Below are 21,521 nucleotides of genomic sequence, written 5' to 3'. Positions count from 1 at the left end.
GCATCTTGTTAGTAGGGGTTCGGTACGTGAAGTGATGCAGACACAGGCCACTGGCGAGTATGTGAGACTGTACCATCCCCGATATACCGCAATTTTGAGCAGAGGTGGTCAGCCTCAATGCAAGCCAAAGATCCTGTTGCTGTAGTTGCGCCTTCTCAATGATCCTTCCTCCTCTCCATCCTCACCTTGAAATCATTTGTCTCAGTCCCAATTCAATTTCTTTGTCCTACTTTTTCTTACTCTCACTCCTTCACCTCATCCTTTACTGTCAGGGTCTGTCATACAGAATACAGAATTATTTGACAGTCATCGTGACACAGATACATACTAGCTACTAACACTGGTTGCATCTTGGCATTTTCAAAGTTTGGGGTTGTGTTGTGGTGCATCATCATTGATTTTTCAAGATGGTGTAGGATGTTACATAGTCTCTTACTATTATTCTCATCTCCAACAACAAATTCTCATTCTATTTTTGTATGCTGCTACGTACATGACCCCTTCCTCAGATATAGTTTGAACACAGCTATTTTTGCTGTTCTGCAGTGTTGCTATTACTGAGCTTATCCTCCTCTGTTAATTTTTTTGGGGGTGAAATAAATGTCCAGGTACTCTTGGTGTCTGACGTCACCTTCCAGGCCATTGCGTCTGATCTTGGACTCAGACTATCTCACTCACTGCAGATTCTGATACCCTACATGTTACACAAGTAATACTTGCTTCTTCTGGGGATTGTCTTACTTGTGAAACACTTAGGATGTCAGAATCTGCGGAAAAACAGAGAGAGACTGTTGCAGGGTACATGCAACTACACAAGCGGGTTTCTTGATAAGGCTTATTTATTTAGCCTTAAAAGATATACTGCACACAAAAACAAAAATAGCTTTTCATCAGCAAACAAAAGAAACAATTGCTTTTCATCAGCAAACAAAAGAAAATGGCTTTTTCTTCAGCAGACCAAACAAAACAGTTTCTCTTTAGCAGACAGTCTAAAAATAAGGCAGCTACCCTTTTCTATGCAGGGGAAGGAACATTTCATAATTCATCTACTTTGCTAACAAACCTTTTATCAGTAATCTTTTCAGTGGCTTACTCCTCTCTCCTCAACAGCCAACCTCATGTGTCTACAGCCTGGGGTTTTAACACACCTTGATTAGGCAGCTCGGATCCAACTAATTGTCCTGAGGTTCCCAGCTGAAGTTAACCTAGTCAGTGCTGTACTGCAGACAAGACATAGGTTTTCCAGGCATATAGCTGGTGGCTTTTATTTACCCTGTCACATTCCTCCCCTGTTAGTGTGTGGCTGGGGCTACGCACGGCTGAAGCCCGACCATCCACCCCTTCTCTAGAAAAGAAGTCAGCATTTGCGTTCTCTTTTCCCGGCCTGTGCTGAATGTCAAATGAGAAGGGTTGGAGGGCCATATACCACCTAGTCAATCTAGCATTGGAATCCTTCATACTATTTAACCACTTCAGTGGAGCATGGTCCGTCACCAAAGTAAAATGGACTCCTGCCAGGTAATGCCTCAAAGCCTCTATTGCCCACTTTACTGCGAGGCACTCTTTCTCAATCACTGAGTAGTTTTTTTCCCTCTGGAACAATTTCCTACTCAGGAAAAGGATAGGGTATTCAACTCCCTCAAACTCAAACTGTTGTGACAACACTGCCCCTAGCCCTATCTCTGATGCATCTGTTTGCACTATAAAAGGGCTGTTGAAGTCTGGGCTTCTAAGGATGGGACCCTCTGATAGACACCTTTTTATGTCCTCAAAGGCTCTCTGACAATCCCTTGACCATACCACTTGTGTAGGGGCACACTTTTTTGTGAGGTCCGTTAAAGGGGCTGCCACTTCCAAATAGTTGGGGATGACCCGCCGGTAGTACTCTGCTAAACCCAGCAGAGAGCGTACCTGCATTTTTGTTTGGGGGGTCGGAACTTCTTTTAGGGCAACTAACTTGTCGGCTAGTGGCCTTACTTTTCCACCTCCCACTGCATACCCTAAGTATTTGGTTTCCGCCTTACCCAGGGCACATTTCTTAGGGTTGGCTGTGAGCCCTGCCTCTCTTAGAGATTTGAAGACCGCTTTCAGCCTATTTAGATGGGCCCGCCAGTGTTTTCTATAAATGACAATGTCATCTAGGTAGGCTGCGGCATAAGTCCTATGGGGCCTCAGTACCTTATCCATGAGTCTCTGAAATGTGGCTGGGGCTCCATGCAGTCCAAATGGCATTGTCACAAACTGGTATAAACCCATGGGAGTGGCAAAGGCTGTTTTGCATTTGGACTTTTCCTCTAGGGGTATTTGCCAGTATCCTTTTGTCAAGTCCAGCGTGGATATATATTCCGCGTTACCAAGGGTGTCAATTAATTCGTCCAGCCTTGGCATTGGATATGCGTCAAACTTGGATACCGCATTGACCTTTCGGAGGTCCACACAAAATCTTACCTTCCGATCGGGTTTAAGGACCATAATTAGTGGACTACACCACTCACTGCATCATTCCTCAATCACTCCTAAGTGTAACATTTCTTGTACCTCCTTCTCTACCAGAGCCCTACGACTTTCAGGCAACCTATAAGGACGGGAACATACTTTTACCCCAGGTGCTGTCTCGATCGCATGGGAAATTAAGTTAGTTTGTCCTGGTAAGTCAGAAAAAACATCATGGAATTGTGTAATTATTGCTAACAAGTCCCCTTTTTGTTCAGAGGACAACTGTTTACCCATTGGGATTTTATCATCACTCGCGATGTTCTCCCGTGGAGGCTGAGGACCCAAGTCCGTTTCCTCCCCCACCGGGTGGATGAATAGAGACCGCTGCATCTTCCAGGGTTTCAGCAAGTTCACATGGTAAATTTGTTTACCCTTCCTGGACCCTGGTTGAGCGATCTCGTAATCCACATCACCCGTACGGCGGAGTACTTCGAATGGGCCCTGCCATTTGGCCAGGAGTTTAATCTCGCAACTGGGTAACAATAACATCACCTGGTCTCCTGGGTGAAACACTCTCATGCGAGCATTCTGATTGTAATGTCTCTCCTGACTGTCCTGGGCTGATCTAAGATTCTCCCTGGCAAAATGGCCGACCATATCTAGGCGCTTCCTAAGGTCTAGTACATATTGAAGGGTATTCTTAGAAGGGGACCGCTGTTCCTCCCAGGACTCCTTTAGGAGGTCTAGGATACCCCGGGGTTGGCGGCCAAACAGCAATTCAAATGGAGAGAATCCCGTGGAGGCCTGGGGAACTTCCCGCACTGCAAACAGCAGAAAAGGGAGAAGTTCATCCCAGGCTCTCTTCTCTGAATCTACAAATTTCCTCAGCATCCCTTTTAGAGTTCGGTTAAATCTTTCCACCAATCCGTCAGTCTGTGGATGGTAGACCGATGTCCGAACAGACTTGACCTCTAGTAATTTAAAGACATCCTGCATCAGTTTAGCCATGAAATTTGTACCTTGGTCTGTCAATATAACCTGGGGAAGTCCAACCTGTGAGAACAGTTCCAACAACTTGTTGGCTACTTGCTTCGCCGTTGCTGTTCTCAGGGGGAACGCCTCAGGATATCTTGTTGCATAATCAACTATTACAAGGATAAACCTGTGTCCTTTCGCAGAAGGTTCTAGAGGTCCTACCAAGTCTACCCCAATCCTATTAAAGGGAACTGACACCAAGGGTAGAGGAACCAAAGGGGCTGGTTTTTGTCCTTTTGGACTTGTTAGCTGCACTCCGGACATGCCGCACATAGCTTAGCAATATCACTATGCATCCCTGGCCAATAGAATCGGGATGAAATACGGTCCAATGTTTTATCCCTGCCCAGGTGACCACCCCAAGGGACAGTATGGGCTAGAGTGAACACAGATTTAATAAACACCTTGGGAACCAATATCTGTCTGGTGACCTCCCCTGTTTGTGTCTGCCTATTCACCCTATACAGGATATCATTTGATAGCTCAAATTGGGGGAATACTATCACCCCCTGGGCATCTAACATCTGGTCATCAATTTTCACCACCTTGTCATACTGTCTAGCAAGGACTGGGTCTTCCCTTTGCTTCTGGCGAAAGTCAGGGAGGTACAGGTCTGGTAAATCTCCAGGGCCCATATCCCCCTCCCTCTGGCCATACCCAGCAATCACTTGTGACCTCTGACTACTAGAATGGTCACCTTGAGACCCAGATTTCTGAAACCAGTCCTGTTTGTCAGAGCGTCTTTGCTTCCGAGTCTTTTGAACCCGGTGTCTACTGGGAAAAAGGTCTGCCGAGAAGGGGAACAGTTTGCCAGGGTTCTCCTGAGCCCTAGAAGGAGGCTCCTTGTGAAAGACTGGGGACATTAGGTCCGAAAAGAATGGCCAATCCCGACCGAGCACAACGGAGGCAGGGAGCCAAGGAGCGACTCCTACTTCGAGGTAAGCCTCCTGACCTTTTACCTGTAGCTGGATTTTGGCCGTCGGATAGCGTTTTTCATCGCCATGTATACATTCTATGCTCCATGGGGAGTGAAAAGAACACACGTTAGGCGGTAACAGTTCCTGGAGGACCAGAGTTTTCCAAGAGCCCGAATCTACAAGGGCCTGGGCGGTTTTTCCCCCAATCAGGGCTGGAAGTAGCCAGGGCTTGTAATTTTCTCCAGTAATGGCCGAGGTGACGGTTCTGCTGAATGAACAATCCATCTGTGGACAGTCCACATACCGGTGGCCTTGTTATCCGCAGGCGGAACATGGAGCGGGTTTCCTCGCAGGAGGGGGCTGTGGATAGCGCTCCGCTGGACCGGTTACTGGAGACCAGGCATCTGGTGGGTCCTGTGGACGACGTCCTCGGAAGTTCCTCTCATTTTGCGACGAGCCGACATCCGTAAGGAGATGAGGGTCTCGGCGGGGACCAGCATTTGGACTCCGTCCTTGCTGGAATGACTGCTCCTTCCGTTGGACTTGGCGGTTGCGTATGGACGGGCCGTAGGTTCCCCATTGATCCGACCTCCCTCTTTGGGCGTCCGCAAGTGCCGGTGGAGTCGGGTCCAGGACACTCGCCTGCTTCTCAGCCCCAAGGAAGTTCTCCACGAGTCGGACCCCCAAAGCTAGGGTTTCAGCAGCGTGGTGTTTTACCCACGAGCGTGCGGAAGGGGGTATTATTTGTAGAAATTGTTCCAAAACCACCTGCTCCAGAATTGCCTCCTTAGTGCACTCCTCGGGTTGTATCCAGCACGTACACAAGTCAAATAATTGCTGAGCGAGGACCCGGGGTCTCATCTTAGTGGTGTACTTCATGTTCCGGAACTGCTGCCGATAGGTCTCTGGGGTCAGACCTAAGCGATCCAGTATGGCGGCTTTTACTTGTCGGTAGTCCATTGCCTGATCTGCTGGGAGACCCTGATATGAGGCCTTGGCTTCTCCTATGACAAGCGGGGCCAAAGCAGTTGCCCAGCGATCTGTAGCCCAGCCCTGAGCTTCGGCAACTCTTTCAAATGTCAGTAAAAAAGGCTCTGGATCCTCGTTCGGCGCCATTTTCCTCAGGATTATCGGGGGTCTGTGTGCAAGTTCTGGACTGGCAGACCCTTGGAAATGGGTCAGCAGCTTGGCAATCCGCTCAACTTGTGCTGCCTGTAGTCTTTCATCTCTCTCCGCTTGCAGCCGGGCCTGCTCCTGCATTAACTGTCCCTGCTGTCTGGTCTGCTCGCACAGAAACTCTTTCAACATTTCTTCCATTCTTGTGTGTGTGTGTGGCCCTTTAACTGCAGGAGCCTTTTGAAAATCCCACTTCTGACACCATATGTTGCAGGGTACATGCAACTACACACGCGGGTTTCTTGATAAGGCTTATTTATTTAGCCTTAAAAGATATACAGCACACAAAAACAAAAATGGCTTTTCATCAGCAAACAAAAGAAAATGGCTTTTTCTTCAGCAGACCAAACAAAACAGTTTTTCTTTAGCAGACAGTCTAAAAATAAGGCAGCTACCCTTTTCTATGCAGGGGACAGACATTTCATAATTCATCTACTTTGCTAACAGACCTTGTATCAGTAATCTCTTCAGTAGCTTACTCCTCTCTCCTCAATAGCCAACCTCATGTGCCTCATGTGTCTACAGCCTGGGGTTTTAACACACCTTGATTAGGCAGCTGGGATTCAACTAATTGTCCTGAGGTTCCCAGCTGAAGTTAACCTAGTCAGTGCTGCACTGCAGACTAGACATAGGTTTTCCAGGCATATAGCTGGTGGCTTTTATTTACCCTGTCACAGAGACGTAATGAGTGAGAGAGTCTGAGACCAGAATCAGACGTGACGGACCGGATGGATACACACGTGATACGGGAGAATCTGGCGGTTTTCGTTTAAAAAGATAGAAATCAATCTCTAAATGAGCTGTACAATTGTGAACACCTTGAGTTACTTTGATCTAAACATGCAAGCTATATATTGCATACTGCGCTATTTGTACTCTTTGTTTTTAATGTGTTTCATGACTTTCCCTGTGAGAGAATTACTTCAGTGGCAATTGACAAAGAAGGAGATTCACATAAATGAACCAATGCCTGTGTTCTAGGCACTACATGTAAGTGCACCACAGTACTTACTATCTTAATAGAAGTGTTTGAGTTTTTGCAAACTTACTACACTAGAAATTTCTCTCTTTTCTCCCTTTCTTCCCCAATTTTTTTTAGTTTTTTGCGCAGTTTTTCCCCTTTTTCCAGTATATGTTAATGGCCTTTTTTTAAAAATGAACATGCAATATGCCAAAATGCATATACTTTCATTCATCAATTATAGACATATTTAATTAATTTCAACACGTTGTGACTTTTTACATTAATGATGATTAACAATGTGTTATTGGCCTTTTTTTCAAAATAAATGCACCATGTCCAATTGCATTTAATGCCATTTAATCACTGACATATTTAATAACTATAACTGCCACTAGTTAGTTGATGTATTACAAAAACACTGAAGTAGTACTATTAGTAGCGGATATGTTAAAAACCAAAGAATAAGAAAAAAACAACGAGTTCAACCTATATTAAATTGTAAATCATGAAAAAAACACAAGTTGAACTTATTATAATTAATTATCAAGAAGAATTGTATGACCTGGCTGTCAGTAATAACCCACTTAATCTCCAATAATTTTTGGGGGGTCAGCAATAAAAATGTTTTTTTAATGTTTCTCTCTCTTCCCTCTGACTATGTGCGCTCAAATCAGACAGAGCTCTGTCTGTGTACAGTGCTGCCAAATGATGTGTCAAGTTTATCAACCTAGATGTTACATGGGTAGCTGTTGAAGCAGTCGATTATTTTATGAATGTTTAATCAGTGGTCATGTAATCCTATTGTTTTTTAAGGACCAAATATTAAAGAGAGCAACATAAACGAAGAATAAAATATACTAATAATTAAGAAGTTCCTTGTAACTAGAATATACAGTGCACTCAATCAGGGAGGTAAAGGAAGGAGGGTAAAAGTAAAATAATCCGAATGGGGGGGTTAAAGTCCACTCAGCTCACTGGAAGTGAGGCCAACTCTAAACAGTCACAGTAGAATCTGCATTGGTGTTCTCTTCCCATATACATGGGAGTGTACCAGTGCCCGGAACTACACCACAATGTTAATTGGGACTTCCCCTAGTTTGAAATACTGTTTCCTAGTCTTACATAGCTAAATTGGCTAATGCCAGGAGCAGGAACATCACTGTTGGCCAGTAGCCACTGAACAGTAGTATTATTGGCTAAAAGTTGTGGGATTGACATCTTAAGTCGGTGTCACGAGGGGGGAAAGAGAATGGAACATCAGGGAAGGCAAGGATTGTTGGGGTCACATGCTGAGGTCGGTGGCAGGTGGCAAGCAGGATCGTCGGGGTCTCAGGAAGGGTTCGGTGGCAAGCGGCAAGCAGGATCGTAGGTGTCCAGGCAGGGTTTGGTGACAGGCGGCAAGCAGGATCGTCGGGGTCCAGGAAGGGGTCGGCAATAGGAAGGCAGGAGCATGAACTGGAACCAGGGACTCACAAGCCGGAAACAGACAGGGGATAAGCCAGTACATAGGCAAGGACCTTTAATAAATATCAGGACTCCACATGGAACAGAAGCAGAAGAATGGGCATGGGCATAAGGAGTCAGGACATAAAACAAAGGCAAGGGAGGAACAGGAAACTATAAGGAAAGAGGACAGGAGCACCAAGAGGAGACAGACAGAAAGAGGAACCCCAGAGCATACAGAAACAGCAGCACACCCGGTGGACAGATAAGGGAACAGTGTCTGGGAGCAGGATGTCAAGGAAGACTCTGACAGTCTCATGAAGACTTATGGGCTTTCTGGGAGTCCCCATTCTATGACAGTTGACAGAAACCACTTGATACAGCATCCAGAAGTTTAATTTAATGCTCCTCCAATGTGAGAGACAGCATCAGTTTCCTCTCTCCTATGTTGAGGTGGAGAGACTTCTGGAATTCTACCATTATTATTAAAAATATACATTATATATAGCAAAAATATTTTTAGCAACCAGTTTAGGACATACATAAACACAATAAGACAAGCACTGTGCCAACGCCAACCTAGATGTTACATAATTGGTCTCTGGTGGTGGTGGCCGCCCAACAGTGCCAGTTGCCAAATGCCATAAATGTTATGGTGTGTCATTGTCTGGCATAGCACTGCAATGTGTGTGCTGGCTTGTTTGGGCCCCCACTAGATGGTCGGTCAAAATAAAATATAACTAATCTCATTCATTAATGATGGCATATTTGCACAATTTGGCAATATGATAATGAGGGATGGTGGTGTGGTGTTGGCACTGGTGGTGATAGATTTTGTGGTGGTGGGTTGCTGAACAGCAAAACACACAAGCCAGTGATTGCAGGCACACAGTGGCAATTAACAGCCTCCGTGGCAACTGGCAGGTAAGTCAGTCTGAGACTAATTATGCAGCCGCAAAGCTTAGCTAATTGTAGTTTATTTCAGTCTGTTTCTCTGACCGGTTGTGTTAAATACTTGTTGTTCTTACTGAATTACGCAACTCATTTAGAGTCAGTCAGTGGCTAGTGGCAGTGGAGTGGACAATGCATTGATTCCCACAAATCTAACACATAAAAGAGTGCTGACATAGTGTTCTCAAGTTATTACTAATTATTATGAGCACAATTATCTCATAAAGGAGTATGTCATCGTTTTTGGGACACTTAATCCTACCCGTGTGGTACTGAGAGATGGAACAGTAACTGGTTAAGCAGTCGGACATACATATATTAATAAACACAACAAGGCAAGCGCAGTGCCAATGCAAAACTGCAAATGCCACACACTGGCCAGCACCACCACTGATACTAGTTGTGGTGCTAATTGACAACATCTCTGCCATGGGCACTGCTACTGGAGATGGGCAGAAGTAATCTTAGTAATTACTCTGCTCCTGAGCCTCTTGAATGCTGGGTGCAGGGGGCATATTTTTGAGGAATTACATGTTGATTCCATCTTGATAAAAGTGAGTCTTTCACTGCTACCATGGGACAGTTTTGTCTGGTGATTTGCACCAGCTAAACTAAACACTCTATCTCACATCCCACTTACCAGAGGCTAACTCAGCCACTCCAATGCCACCTTTACAAGAGCAGGTCATGTTCTGTTATAACATCACCCATATGCACCTCCAATATATCAATAGCACTAGTAATATTAAAAGGTTTCTGCTGCTTCTGCACTCGTGCGAACCATGTCATAGTGATGGAACGTTTCCTCTAGTGATGGGCCCTGTCTGCTGCTTCTGTCACTGTTACCGCCATCCCCACCATTACTCCTACCCATACCACCACCACTACCAAAAGCCACTTGACTTGAGGCCGGAGAGGAAGAAAGTGGTGATGATGACCAGCATGTTGTTGGTTTCTGTGTTGAATGTCTGCCCACTCAGGCTGCCCACTGTGAACCTTCATTGGCCTTGTCTCTCTGACATTCCTCCTTTTCCAGTATTTAATCCTGTCTTTGAAGTGAGGGTCTAAGGCCTCGTTCAGGATGCTGGCTTCGGAGGGAGGGCGTGCTTACTTGCGGGCGGCCGTCCGAAACAATGTATTTAAAGTTAATTGTGGTTGTCAGGGTAGCAGCTGCCCTGTCTCCGAAGTACGGAGTTGACGCTTGCTACAGTTTCAATAAACAACCCAAGTCGTTTTTTGAAGCTGCAGCAGCGTCACTGGTACCTCGGCAGCCAATGAAATCATTCTTGATAATGATTTCAAGACAGCAACTTCGATCCCTAAGTTGCTGTCTGTAGCCCCGCCTCCTCCCGCCTCCTCAACTCTTGAAAAAGTCTGCTGTGGATGATGTGCACACATCGCCCAGTAGACTGCCACTCGCACACGCGAACGCCCGCTCTCCAACTCCTGCCTCTGGCACCCTGAACGAGGCCTAAAAGTGTAGCCTGAAGGTATTAATCTCAACGTTTGATACAAAGGAACAATGTGTCAAAATATATCAACTAGTGTAGTGATAATTGTCAACACTATAACCACAGAGGATCAAAAGTGCAACTACTGTATAACGTAAACATAAGTGCTAGATGTGTGTCTTCAGGGTACTACAAACCAGGGCAGGGGCACCAGAACCAGAGTGGGGTGGGGGGGGGGGGAGAGGAAGACGGGACTGTCATTGCTTGGATCCTCTCGAACACGCCAAAGGGGGTGCTGATAGGAACGTTAGGATCCATGTGGGACCACATCTACCATATATTTTGGAAAGTGGTTTGTCTGTTTAGTTTGCATTTGCACACCTCTTAAAATATCGGAACCAAATGTTGCATGATGGTTCCTGAGATCAGGGATCGGGTTCTTGTCTGTTTGGATACATTGTATTTTTAATTCTATGAGTTATTACAATTTGTCTTAGCAAGTAAGCCCCTGGGTCTTGTACCTGATAGGCTATATACAGTATCTGGCACATTACATCATACTGGTGACATCACAATGAGCTATAAAGTTTACAGAGAAAGCAGAGGAAGAAAGAAAGTTAGGAGTTCAGTTGGCACGTGAGGAGAAAGTAAGAATGCTGGAGAAGGAGAGAGAGGTGGGAAGAACTGGGGATATCATAAGGTATTCAAGCAAAGTGATGGGAGAGAGAGAGATGGGGGGGGGGAGGTGGAGAGAGAAGGGGTAGGGTGGTGGAAGGAGGAGTGGAAGACGAGAGGGAAGAGGTTGGTTTCTTAGAATTCCTGAGCAATGCCGGGTACTTTCAGCAGGTAGATTATAAGTGAGGTAATAGTAGCTGGCATGTCTAGATACAAAACACTGTAAATTAGACTGAGAACTATTCAGAATGCCTTAGGATTCATTATTATCTTCCTTCTCTGCCTACCTATAAATATTATTGATATTAATACTTCTTTCATACAGTATGTTGTACTATTATTATTTACAATCAACTACGGAGTTGTATTCTTTTTAATATAGTGTGTATGTGGATTTCTGGGCAATGTGTATAGTGATTTGAAGTAATGATACTAAAGAAAGTTTTGTATTATTCTGTGATAATTGCTTTAGTTAATTTAATGATTTTTTTGGTTTTTAAATCCCTGATTGCAACTTAAAACCGATGTGCAATTCTTCAGGACCAGCACACCTGTTGAGAACTGGGCAAATTAATAATTGAATCCATAACAGAGCATTACTACCCAGCGATAACCACAGCACTGCTTAGTGAATATGGGATGAATATGATTGAGGCACTAATTACTTCTTTTACATCCAATTACTGCAACCTTTTACACGGGAGTAAAACATGATTAACAAACTGCTATGTCCTGTAATGACACTGGAGTTACCGAACTTGCGCGTGATTTAGGTGAGCCCCAAGTTATAGGTAAGTATGCTTCATTCCGTTTGGTGAATCTGGGCCGTATTCCGAAGACTTGGTATAACCCAATTACTTCTAAATCAGTTGCTTCATGTAATTCAACAAGTATAAGACACACAGGTGTTATAGAATGAAGGAAATATTGTTCCTGCACACATTTGTTTACAATCATTACAGGTTTGGGGATTTAAAAGCATTTACCATTGTCATTGTATCATATTAGACTGAAAGTGTAGCCAACAGTTTGTTAGGGATACAATCATTTAAAGGTGCAACCCCAAAATTCAACCTTTTGTTAATTTAACAATACATTGCGGGTACAGTAGTGTCAGGACTTGCCAAAGAGGGGATGCCTTGGCGGGGTTTGTAAGCTTATAATGCTTCGGCCAAAGAATGTAACTAAATGGCCCTCACTTATGAAAAGAAAAACAGATATGTCTTTAACTATATAATACGTTATATTGGATGTAGCATTGTGACTCTGTCTTTTGTTCCATACATGAGGACACAATCTCAGTAGTACTCCTTTTTGACACAAATATATATGATATGGTGGGTTTGGGTTCTGAGTTTACAGGGGCTGTGTGTGCATTTAACAATCCAATTGGCTTTCTTAAACAAATCTAATCCTGCTAGAAGCAAAGCTTTGGCTGGTTTGGTTTATTTTGAAATGAATTGCAAAGTGTTTTTCTTAGGGGTCTCTGAGGAGGTGCTCTACCTTTATCCCTACCTGCCCATTTTAAACATGGAACATTTAAATTGTTAAACGGCTTCTTTTTAGTCACAATTTGAGTTAAATGTCTGCAGCAATGCAGGAGACCTGTAGTGAAATTATCTGAATATCTGCACTACACATTAAACAATTGATTATTTCCCTTGTTCCACCATTGTGTAGCATAATAGAGTAATCATAACAGGAAACTGGTCAAATGGGCTAGCAGAAAATAACAGTTGCAGAATAGAAAGCCCTACATTGAATTTGTCCAGAAGATAACAGGGGGTCAACATTAGCCTATTATTAGTATGTTGTATGTCGATTTCCTTTGAATTATTTATATATTTCCTTGTTCAATGCATTCGTCTAATTTTGAACCTCCACTGATTTTGAATAGGGGGCTTCATACATTCCATTAATTACGGCGCTATTGAAAGACAAACATTTGTATTTCATTAACCCCTGTTCATGAGAGTTGATGCGTCACAAAAGAAAAGGAAAAGAAAAGCCTGTAGCAGTTTGTTTATGGCCTACAACTAAATAATGTACCTTAATAATGAGGGAGGCAGAGATAGCTTTCACTGATGGCTTTGACCGGCTCTGTGACCTGATTATGTCACAGAGTGTCAGCACAAGAGACACTACAAAGGCCACTGCATCCCATCAAATCTATTTCCAGTGCAATCACTCTCTCTGCTGTGAGTCTTGTTAGGAGCACAAAATCCATCAGGCCTCATTAGCACCATTTACCATCAAGTAGCTCCGAAAGCAAATACGTGCCCCCTTCATCAGAATAATGAGAAGCAAAGCACTCATTCTATTAACTAATTGGATCAACAAAACCACTTCATTTATTTGGCTTTACCAGCTAATTGTGTATAAAAACCCTCTGAAAGCTGGTTAATGGCCTAAATCTTGCACACAGGGCCAATTTTTCAAAGCAAGATGTTTATCTCCCCCCCCCCCCTATTTTTTTAGAGGTGTCACTAGGTATTATATGGATTTGCCCTTTTGACTTTTTTTTTTAACCCATTCTTTATATATGGCCAATGTGAATATATGGCACCCTCTTAGCGACTATTTTTATATCTAAAACCTTCTAGAAAGCTTTCCCTATGCTGTTCAGATTGTCAGATTGATCCATGTGGATGCTATTCTGCTTCTTTGGTTGCTCCTTTTTTCAAGGCATTTTGGAATATGCTGCCATTTTTCTACCTAAAATAGACAGCCATAAAAATTGGGCTGGACCAGCCTGCTGCATCCAACAGGGCTAAGTTGGCAACACTATTCTGTGTGTGTTGCTTATAGCCCCTTACAATGTTCTTAGATTAGTTAAGAGATTTTTAATTAAACTGAAAGAGTGAATGACACACTATTGCACAGAAAGTCCAATTTCCCATTTCTGTGTTATAGTTCCCCTGATCGGTACTATGGCAGTTTCACGACTACCCCCAAATAGTTTTGTGTACTGAGGTAGGTACTGTCGGATGTAGTAAGACTTACTGTCCCCAAGTGTTGCGGATGAACAAGCAAAAGTTGCTTCTGAATGGGGCCCCCTGCAGCATTAATCCTTCGGAGCTGCTACCACAGTGCTCGCATGACAACAGGCGGTTATGGCACCAAAGACGTTAAGTTAAGGGAGAGCGAGAGGGGGAAGAGAAGGGTGGAGAGGGAAGGGGGGCATGATAGAGAGAGAGAAGGAGGGGGGGAGAGAGGGAGGGGGGAGAGGGGGTGGAGAAAGATGGGGAGGATAAGGAAGGGGGGAAGAGAGAGAGGGGAGAATGAAGGGGGGAAGAGAAAGAGGGGAGAGGGAAGGGGGAGGAGAGAGGGGTGGGAGAGAGGTGGGGGAGAGAGAGAGGGGGGAGACAGAGGGGAGGAGATAGAGGGGGGAAGAGAGAGTGGGGGAGAGAGAGTGGGGGAGAGAGAGAGGGGGGAGAGAGAGGGAGGACCGAGAGAGGGAAGAGAAATGGGGGGAGAAGGAAGGGAGGGAAGAGAGGGGGGAAGAAAGAGGGGGGAAGAGAAGGATGGAGAGGGAAGGGGGAGGGAAGGGGGGAGACAGGGAATGGGGAAAGGGAAGGGGGGAAAGAGAAAGGGGAGGATAGAGGGGGGAGAGGGAAGGGGGGAAGAGTGCATCTGGCCCATTGTCTTCAACATCATAAATCATATTCCGGTTCACAAGAAATCACAGAATTAATGTACTTGTTGTCAGCATTAGCTTTTTAAAATGGGCAGATAAACTTGCTATTTGTAAAATACATATATAAAATGGCGCACGTTTCTATCGATGAACAAAATCTAAACGTAAAAGGGGTAGTGCCACTTAAATATAAATGGCAGTATTATGTTGCAAAGAAGTAAAAACATTCAGCCACCACACCGTCTATGTGATCAACTTATCTGTGAAATGTGCAAGGACAATGTTAGAAAACCTACAGCGGCTTTTGGGCTCATAAATAATAGTGAGATGAATACTTCGCCCATTGTAAAACTGTAGAGATCGCATCTGTTAAAACGCAGTTTTTCGTCAATCACAATGGAAATCCTCCTGAAGAGTTGCCATAAAAATATTCAACAAATTTTGACAGTGAAGTATGTGATCATGAAAAAAGATAATACAGAAATTGTTTTGGACTAGTACTTTAAGCTTCAGAAACAAGTCAATGGCCCCACGTCTGACATTACAGGCATCATGTTGAGAATGCAGTATGTGACATCTCGCGCTATATTTACTAAGCGGTGCTGATCCATGGAAAGAGACACCTTACAGATCATTCATTTGAACACGCCATAAGATGTCTTCTGGCGTTGATATAGGCCTTGGTGTTAATATATGAAAGCTCTTTTGTGTCAGGTTCGTTTGTTTTAGTTTATTATTTTAAGGAAGCTAAATTAAGGCAAACCACTACTGGCTACTGCTCTAGAAAATCAATACGTTTGTTATAGTTGATAATACCTATTTAACAAAAAACTGTATGAAACTTCTTGATCGGTGTAGTTTAGTCTTACATAAGCTTCTGATATCTTACAAGCCTTTCCTTCAGATTTAGTTACACCTACAACTGGCCTTTGAAGCTGATTTGTTTTCTACAATTACTGTATGTAGCTCTCTTATGAGAGTTCCATTAAAACCTATAAAATCCTTCAACACATTTTAATTTCCACTGGAGCCAATGCAATACCACCGTCTATCATAATTATTATTTGGATCTAGACAAGTTTATGAATTTTTTTTAAATGAAATCTTGTGTCAGAATAATAGCTGGATAAATGACAATGGCTTATGCTAACTAAGCGCTGCTATTCACTTGTATGGGCCATACACTGTTTTCTGGCGCTGGAAAGTGTCTTATGGAATATAATCTCTTAGATAATATCGACCAGTATGTAGGGCAACCCATTGTGCATATGTAATATACTCTTTTCTTGGACAGGAAATGGAACTCTGATGTTTATGGTATACTGTACATTCAGGAAATTTGGTTTAGTGCTTACGGTGTTGTACTTTTGTATAGTATGTACAAATTTGTGGGTTTAGTTTCTTGAGCAGATCCATCTGCAGGAGCACTTGAGCAGGTCATTTTATGTTTCTGTGCTGCTATTTACTTTGCTGCAAGTAAGTAATAATAATACATGCAAAGTGGACTTGTGAACTAAAAATGCACTCCTAGGATTATTATGTCTACAAGATATAATGAATAAAAGTTGCTGTATACTTTCACATTAATATTATTGGGTGTTCTAAATGAGCCCCCTTTCCCTATGTCTAAGGGAACTATGTGGGCAACTACAAGTGCTGCTGTACCTGTCTATACCTCACAGGAGGCCTAAGGCTGTGCTTATAGTGCCATCGCCAGCGACAGCGACGGTGATGTCACGCTGTGGTTGCTGGAAAAATCAAATTGACTTCAGTTCCAGCGATCGCGACCAAGCCGTTGCTCCATTGCGCCATCGTGTCACTTCTACTATAAGCACACGCGACGGCGGCAATACATTTGTTTTGTCACGATGTTGCGTCGCTGGCACTACAGCGCAACCTAAGCCTTCACCTCTGGGAGCCTGGGGTGAGCTCTTTCTCCTTGCGTGCAGCGCCTCCACCTATGAGGGATTCCAGCGTTTGTGGGATAACCCCTCACAGGAACCGATACAGTAATAAGTAATACACCACACAATGTATATAACTAAGCTTTACTGTACACACATACAAACACAGATAACATACAATAACCGGTACCCACAGTATAAACCCAGTCACCCAACACGTGGTGGTTCCCCCAAAGTTCTGAGGGTGCTGTGGCACCACTAACCCGTGGTGTCCTGTCCAAGCAATCCCACCCAAATGTCAGATAGAGCTACCCCCTGTAGATGTAGGTGCACGTTGGGTACCTGTCTGGGTACTCTAGTACCCAGGTGCTGCTTGGCGTGGTGTGTTGGAGCGGTTCCCACGTAGCAGGGCCTCCAATACAAACCCCCTCTCTCCTAAAGGTTCCTGATCGTCCTCGCAGTGTGAGCTCCAGTTGAACAGTCTCACACAATGTCTCTGGATCCTGTGACCTGTTCCCAGGCCGCATGGTGCCGTGAGGCCACCCGGTCACCAGTGCAGTACTAATAACAATGGGGAGAATCCCTATCTGGGGCCTTCCCTGCAACACTTCTTTATGCGTGTCTCAAGGCCTAACTGGGGCCTAGTGGCAAATTCTAGGCCTAGCCCAAGAAGCACTACCTTCTCCCTTGGCTCCTGGCTCAGGACTGACTCGCGTAAGGATATCCTGTTCCCCCAACTGCTCGCATCCCATTGGCTGGGACAGTTCCATGGTGCAGTCCTCCCTCTAGGGATTCTGGGACTTGTAGTCCCGCGGCTGCATATGCAGAGCCATCCTAAGATGGCTGCCGCACTCCTTACTGCGCATGCACGCCTCGCCGCTCTGACCATCTCACAAAATGGCCGCCCCCATCTCCCGATCGCGCAGAGCTCCGGGTGATAGCCAGACCGATCCCCGCACCAGAGGCAGGATAGGGGACTCGGCTACATAATAAAGCAATGGCCTACAGAAGTTGGATCATCTGGTCAAACAAAATAATAATACAAATCACAATATCCTAGTGGCATTGCTTGATGTAAGTAATCTATTTCTAAGCCATAGATAAGAAATCATGATTTTCCTATGTGAACAGATGAAATGACTGTTGGTTATAGGTATTTTACACCAATGTTTCTTTCTTGGCAACATCCCATATGATCAGAAATCATAGAAGCTTTTGAAGAGACTCAGTTTAAGATCTGCTGCATAAGATGATCGTTTGATGAAAGGGATTGAAAGAAGGGTTAAAGTAGACATTGAAAGGTTATTGTAGAGGGCACATTGTTCATACAATCCTCCTTTAATATGTGTGGTGTGCACCTGCGATAAGATGATTCATTAGATATGGTCTCACTTTGACAAGCTCCATCGTTCAACACCCGGGATGGTGATGGAACAATTCTGCACCCACCCTATAAATATGACAAGGTCAGCATCTTTCTGGGTCTTGAATGGGGGTAGTGCAGCTTTAGGTGTATCTTTGTTTACTATCTGTGCTAGCTAAAGAGAATCAAGCAAAGCAAAAAAAACTAAAATCAATGTCCAAACGCCGTTTACATATATGTACGTAAATGAAACAATAATCCCGGGTTCAAAATTGTTAAAGCAAAACAAATAACAATGTTTATTTAATACTGATGTGTGAATAGCTTGTCATTATACTTTGTAATTAGAATGCTAAGTTAGACAGGATGCCTTCAGTAACCTATTACTGTTGCATAATTGTAATGTTTTCTGTATAAAAGAAAATATGTATATAACTTGGAAATGAGGGCGGTTTAAGGCTTTTGAATAAAAAGTGTTCTTAATCCTCCAGTAGTACACATACATTTCCAATGCAATAGAAACGTTCACTGGATCTCTGTTGCAAATGTAATTGAAGTGGTTTACTTATACTTATACAGCAAAAAGCAAGTCATGTATCCACAAGAAGAAGCAATAAACAGTTTTTATTGCTCTTTATCCAATAACAAATACAAAATAAACAGTATTTATTTACATAAAGATCTATGTTTCATAGTGTATTTCTTTAAGTGCAGTGAGTCCACGCTTATCCGACACAATGCGTCCCGCAAAACCCTGTCGGATAGCAGATTGTCGGAAAGCGGGACCAATGTTAACCGGTGGCGATTTCCGTCGGATACGCGAAACTTGCGGCAGATAATGCGTTTTTTATTGCATTAGCCGCTGTCGGAAAATGCGTCCGACGGAAAGTGGAACGCCGTAAAGTGAGGACTACCGGTATGTGATTGAAATCTGTACTGATGTTATAAGAGAAAAAAAGTAATAATAAATGTTCATTTTAAAGTTGCAATTCCCCCCATATTATTATTAATAATAATAAGAATATTAATAATAATGTATTGATTTCTTTACAGAATTAGGACACAGGTAACCTCCAGAGCTGAACCGTGCTATTTTTAACTGAGAGAAACCCTAGTTCCTAAGATACTTACAGTACTGTATTAGTTGCTGCTATACTTCCTGGAAATGTAACAATGACCAACGGTATCATCCAATAGGAAGCCGCAAAGTTTGGCGATCATTTTTATTTCTCAAATGGAAGCATAAACACTTTTAACTAGAAAGGTAAGTATCTCAGGAAGCAGAGGGTCCCAGGATCTGCTGCTGCGGCCAGCTTAATTCTTACATTTACCGTGGCTCTTTTCGGCTGGCGCCGAACTTGGCCGCATCTTCCCCGCATCTTCCCCTCCTCCGGTCCATGACACGCGACCCCCTGGCTGCTCCGCCTCTGCTTCTCCTGATGCACAACGCAGGGACAGTCACTGGGCCTTACCCCGCGCCTACCCCACCTTCAACCTCCATCTTCGGGCCATCTTCGGGATGCCGGCGGAACTCTGGCACGCACGCTGGCACGCGTGACTGGCGCACCAGTGACGCGCGGCACACGTCAGAAAAACAAACAAATCAGACGCGTCTGCCCGCACATTGCGGTGGCGGCTGCAGGAGAATTAAGGCTGCCGCCACTGTAAGGGGGGATTGCTTCTTGAGTTGTGCCAGTCTTCCAGAGTCGTGACCATGTGATTGCTTGTACAACTGGCACCCAGTGACATGAATGGAAGTGCAGGAGGCTCCACTTCTGTTCTGATTGCATTCACAAAAGCCATCTCCCCCTAGAAAATTGGCATTTATACAGTAACGTGATGTACACTGAATGTCAAAGGGCACCTGGCTCATGACGTTCAGGGTTCATCATGGGGCGCCCAAAAGGGTAAAAAAAAAAAAAAATCATAATCAGAAGTTAGTTATGGAAAGTACAGTAGTTTAACTTAATTGTAACTCCTGAGTTTCCCAATGCACTATAGATGGGTAGTCACTAGTACACTGTCTAAGTTTGTATATCATCATTTGTACGGCACCAAAAATGTTCCATTACAATAAACAGTAATATACATGACATGTGCTTAATTAAAATTATGCCAGCACATAATTATACAGTAGGTAAAGTCATCCCTACACAGATGAGCTTATTAGAGTACTTAACATGACAAGGTAATTAACAAGAACATCATTTAAGTAGTAGCATCTTTAAAATAAAAGGACCAAATTTGCTAAGGAGCAGACCTACCAACGTGCCAATTTTTTTGATGGTTTGCCAGGTGGGCGAATCTTTTGATGATGTGAAACAGGAGACCATGAGAAGGGAGTCACATCAGCATGTCACAAGGGGGAGACCATCTGAATTGGCAGGACTAAAGCGATATTACTTCAATAAGACTCCTTCCATGCTGAAAGACCACTTACTGTCCATTTTACCTATTTAAGCATCTGCAGCGTAAAAACTTTTTTTTAACATTAGTCTGTTCTTGCAAGTAGAGATGGGCGGAACTGTCAAAATCCGTTCCCCAGAATTTCCCATGCTTTCCCTTCAAAATCCATTCCGATGGGGGGAAATGAAACAATCTGAGTGGATTAATCCGAATCCGCCATTGGATACAATCTGGATAGATTATTAAGAATCCGCACTCAGATTCCATATTGAATCTGAAATCCGCACTGCGTATTGTTAAAGATCCGCACTCTCTCTCCCCCCTCAAATTTCATCTAAATGGGGACTAATAGTAATCCGACCGCAGATTTATTAATCCGCCATAGGGATTATCAGTGATAGAAACAAAAATCCAGAATAATCAAAGGAACCAGCCGAACCGAAGCTTATCCAAATCTTCCCCCAAAAATGTCACCCATCTCTATTTACAAACCTCTGATGTCACTTTATTACTAACCTTCCACCGGCCTTTTGAACACAGTATTGAATATTGAATATTGAAGTATTGAGATATTTTTTTCCAGAAGATTTTATCTCAGTATTTTTAGTATACTCTATTATTTAGAATATATTTTATCTCAGCAGAAACTACAAGTACTGTACTATAGTCATCCCTAATGTACAGTAATGCAACTACTGAAATATACAGCGAACAAATACATTCTCTGAGTAACCATACTAACCCGCTTTGGTCTAGATTCACAAAGCTCTGTTACCCTATTGAACATGACATTAACATTAACACAGTATTCACTAAAGCATATAATGTGACATTAACCAGGTTTAACATCAATAAAAAGTTTGTCATTTTTAATAATTGGCATTATTCCAAATAAAAAAAAATATGCAAAATGCATTGACATGATTTAAAGTTGCATATCTCACAGGTATTTCTTTTAACTTACATTATCACTGTTAAAACACAGACAAAAAGGGATTGTTTTCTATGACACTATTATCTGGTTTAGCCGCAGAATACACTAACATATATTTTTTCATTTCTAAAAAAGTTATATATTAAGCATCTCTAGTAATTGTGAAAATAAAGAGATGCATTTGGAAGTGGAGATACATTTATATATTGCAATCATTCCTGCTTTAACC

At 43.3% G+C, this 21,521-nt stretch overlaps 1 protein-coding gene across 7 annotated transcripts in view; it reads right to left on the bottom strand.

Annotated features, from left to right (window-relative positions):
- Positions 1 to 21,521, bottom strand: part of POU6F2 (POU class 6 homeobox 2) — a 536,643-nt gene that overhangs the window by 69,725 nt on the left and 445,397 nt on the right. The gene's annotated exons all lie outside the window — the stretch shown is intronic.

This window comes from Ascaphus truei, chromosome 2 (genome assembly GCF_040206685.1).
Source record: "Ascaphus truei isolate aAscTru1 chromosome 2, aAscTru1.hap1, whole genome shotgun sequence".
Classification (NCBI taxonomy): Eukaryota; Metazoa; Chordata; class Amphibia; order Anura; family Ascaphidae; genus Ascaphus; species Ascaphus truei.
The sequence above is the reverse complement of the archived record's forward strand: the minus strand, read 5'-3'. Positions and strand labels throughout refer to the sequence as shown.